The 4,107-nt window shown below is 46.5% G+C and overlaps 1 non-coding gene across 1 annotated transcript; it reads right to left on the bottom strand.

Moving 5' to 3' along the window:
* Positions 1–557: 557 nt before the first annotated feature.
* Positions 558–630, bottom strand: trnaa-agc (transfer RNA alanine (anticodon AGC)). The gene has a single exon. It is a non-coding gene; the product is annotated as a tRNA-Ala (tRNA).
* Positions 631–4,107: the final 3,477 nt, after the last annotated feature.

The raw sequence follows: 4,107 nt of genomic DNA, 5'->3' as shown, positions 1-4,107 counted from the left end.
TCATGTCGGCTGTCGCCTGTAGGCGGCTCTCTCGGGTCAGTGCTAATCCCGGTGCAATACAGTGGGCGTCCTCAGTGAAAGGGGATATCCAAATAGCGACTGTCCAAGTTGTATTTTTGTACGGAATATATTTCAGAAAATCGCAAACCAATTGTAAAAACTCACACTAACACGAGCTTGCACTGGGAAAAGGTGATTGCACTTTCTGCTTGTGACTACGCCCCCCCCCGATTTTAAAATCATCTCACAATTCTGACACCGAGGTGCAATGTAGCAGACTGTCAAAATCCTGAAATACAGGAAATTGTACTGTATCGTTTTCTGAGACAAGATTACTTTATTAGCCATATACAGTTTATTGCATAAAGAATTCGTCTTTTCCCAGACCCCAGCTTGCTCTCCATGAGACACACAGACAGGGAGAGAAGCTGGGGGTCAGAGCGTAGGGTCAGCCATTTATACAGCATATATATTTCATGCTGTATAAATTTATAGTTCAACCTGTCCAGCCACAGGCGCAGATCCTTAGCCACAGTGCCACCGCTCCGCCCAAAAGCTGGAGGATGCGGGCATCGATCCCGCTACCTCTCGCATGCTAAGCGAGCGCTCTACCATTTGAGCTAATCCCCCTCGCTGTGCTGACAATAACCCCCTGAACATGGCATGAGAGAACGCATCGGCAAACAGTGATTGCACTTTCTGCTGATTTGCTGTGGCCCTCCCGTGTAAGATCGTCTCACAATTCTGACACCGAGGTGTGAGAGACCATGTGACAGACTGTCAAAACCCTGAAGTACGGGAAATGTTACTGTACTGTTTTTTTAAAAAGCAGACCAACAGAAGGTGCGCTATTTTGTTGACTATAAATCCTCACATGCCACGTGGCCTTCGATTTTCGATTTCATACAGAAATGCGATTTGGACAGTCACTACTTGCATAGACCTTCCCCTTTACTGAGGATATGTGCAGTAATAGCATCCGGAGTAGCACATTTTGAAAAAGACCGAAGAGAGCCATCTACCGGCGAAAGGCGACATAACATCACCGCAGCAGCATTTAAGGCGGAACGAAACGCGCCAATTAGGAGCTGGCGGGTAAGACGCTGCAGTCCGTGGCTCCGCCAGTTCCCCGCTCGCACCGTCCACGCAGAAGTGCCGTCCAGTTGTGAGGCTGCGATCTACAACCCAATTACACGGGAGGCGTGCTGGCATAGATCGTCGTCCGCTGCAGTTGCATTTCCACGGGTGCGCTGTTCGGCGCCCCGGAAGTTCGAAAGGCTTTCGCACAGGGGCTCAGTTGAGTTTGTTGCCGGACTGCCTCCCGCCGCCCCGCTTCTCCTCTTGCCTCCAGTGTCTTTAAATCTGCAGACGCAGACGCTCCGCCGACTTGTGTTGCTGCTGCTGCTGCAGCCCGGTGTTTTATGTTTTTTGGGGTGTTTCCTTAGTGTCTTTGCAGTGGAGCACACATGCGAATAAGCATTTCCTTGCGCCTGTGCATTTGACAAACTGGACATGCTGGGGGCGACTTGGTGACGGGCACTGGCTCTTCATCTCCAGTCTGGTCAGCTGGGATACTGATCTCCCGACAGACAGAACCCAGAGGGTGGGAGTCAACAATGTCTTAGCCATCAAAAGGCATTCCTCCACTGAGTCCCTCCTCACCCCCCTCCACAGGATGTGTTTTGTCTCCCTTAGTCTTTGTCCTTTACACTACCAATTGAATGAGCTAATTCACCTCTTGATTGGCCTCTCTTTCTGTCCCCTGCTCCCGCCTCTCACTCCTCCTCTCTCCCAACCTTTGTTCTCCCGCTACTTTACCTTTGCCTACTGCCCTGTCTCTCTCACACCTGAAGAAGGCTCCACGGCCGAAATGTTGTGTTCTCTTTCTTCTTTTTTTCAGCATGGAATAAACCTATTACTTGTTCCATTGAATGAGCAATCACCTCTCAGGACACCTCATCGAATCTGCTGGCCACTCTGTCATTGTTAACCTGCTGCAGGCAGAATGAAGGAGCCAGAGGCCCGTCGTCGATGAGTTTGTGGCCTGGCGTGAACAAAACCGCCTCAAGCTCACTGGGTCCAAGACCAAAGACATGATAATTGACTTCAGGAAAAACACCCAGCACTCCCACCCTTACCTACATGGGGGGGAGCTTCAGCGGAGCTGGTAGAGCAATGCAAGTACTCGGGGACTGTCCTGGACTTCCAGCTTAATTTCGAAGCCAATACTGGCCTGGTCCTCAGGAAAGGTCAACAGTATCTTTTTTTTCTTGAGGAAGCTGAAGTATTTTAAGGTCGATGATTCATTGTGGGTTTTGTTCTTACTTTTCCCCGGATCTGCTGGTTTGGTTACCTGACTCTGAGAGGCAAGAACAAACTGGGCAGACTGGTGAAAATGTGTCAGAAGGTCCCTGGGGCTGATCTTCCAGCCCCTCTCCTCCGTCTCTCATTCACGTGTTTCGCGAAAAGCAAAATCCATCTGGGAGGATCCTTCACCCCCCTTGTTTCATCATTTCCAGTTAAACCCATCAGAGCGCAGATACCGACTCCCCAGCTCCCAAACCAGCAGACTCAAGTCCCCATTCGTACCTGCAGCCATATCCTTTCTTGACACTTGAGCTTCTGTGGACATACGTGTGTCTATCGCAAAGGAACAAGTAAAGGTTTATTCCATAACTGAAAAAAGGCAGAAAGAAAACACAACGTTTCGGCCGCTGACCAGGGATGATCAAGACTCTCTCTCTCGGCTACCAAGCCAGGCACTGTTAAGAAGGTTTTGTTACGAACACCAGTACAGCACTGGTCTTTTAAAGCAGGAAGTTTCTTGTTCTAATACTTTTAAACATAACTCGAGCGACCGGTTGAAACGTGTCTTATCTATTTGTTTAAAATTGAATGTTGATTTAAAAAGGATAAAAATGAAAAACCGCTTCGATTGTTTCTTCTGTTTGAAAAAATATTGACTAAGTATCACGATGAGCTATAGTAGTTAAAGCCCTTTTTAATGAAAAAGCAATCATTTCCTGCTGTTGCCTTCTTAAGTCTAAAGAAGCAACTCTTGTGGTTATAGTAAGATATTGGAGACAGATTTAATTTTACTATTCACACAACTGCACAAAAAATACTCTTGGACTAAATGCCTGCAATATTTGTCCAGGTTGTTGTCCTCATATCCAGTAATTTAATTGACTGTTAAATATTCAGAGTGTGGTACTAACGGAGCAGTTTCTTGTACACAATCTCCTGATCACCTGAAAATCAAGGCACTATATCTGGGGAACAAGAGCAGCTCGGAACCAATGAATTTAACTTTGGACCATTAGAGGCCGACATCTAATTTCCCCCTTGAACAAGAATTTCCTCTGGGGTCACACGTCAGAAAACTACACCTTCATAGCCAGAGTACAGCTCGAGGTGAAACCGAAGACGGAACATCGCTGTTTATCAAAGCAAGAACTTTAAACCATCACAATCAAGGCTGTCTGAAGATTATTCCAAAAGCGAGAGTGATCATTTCTTTAACACGCCGAGTTCAGTGTTCTGTGCATCTTGCAAATGTTTAAACTGTACAGGGCTGTAATTAAGACGTCAGTGTCATGCTACAGGACAGTTCTCAGATCATCATATGGTCATACTATAAGGCGGTACTGAGGATATCCTGGTCATACTATAAGACGGTACTGAAAACATTTTGGTCATTTTATAGGACAATACTGAGGACATCATGGTCATTTTATAGGAGAATACTGCGGACATCATGGACACAGTTATGGGGCAGAGACACATACACTGTCACTATCAATCATCTCAACACCCACACACCTAACAGAGGGGGTCAGAGTGTGCTGAGCTTGTCTGTGCACCTGCACACTCTATCAGGCAGCAAAGCCAAGTTCCTCTGGCAGTTTCCTTCTCACTGAAGCTTTGTCTTCTCGCATTCTCACAGAGGTTTATGAACGATCAGTGTGGAAATAAGCAGACGTGTAAATATGTCAGTCTCAAGACATTCCCACGATCCCTGCTTCTCGTAACTTACAAAGTGAGGCACGGACATCACTGTCGAAGGGAATTACAGAAAACAGATGAAATTAAATAAAAAATTAAAAA

This window comes from Lepisosteus oculatus, chromosome 4 (assembly GCF_040954835.1).
Source record: "Lepisosteus oculatus isolate fLepOcu1 chromosome 4, fLepOcu1.hap2, whole genome shotgun sequence".
In the NCBI taxonomy this organism is placed as follows: Eukaryota; Metazoa; Chordata; class Actinopteri; order Semionotiformes; family Lepisosteidae; genus Lepisosteus; species Lepisosteus oculatus.
The sequence above is the reverse complement of the archived record's forward strand: the minus strand, read 5'-3'. Positions and strand labels throughout refer to the sequence as shown.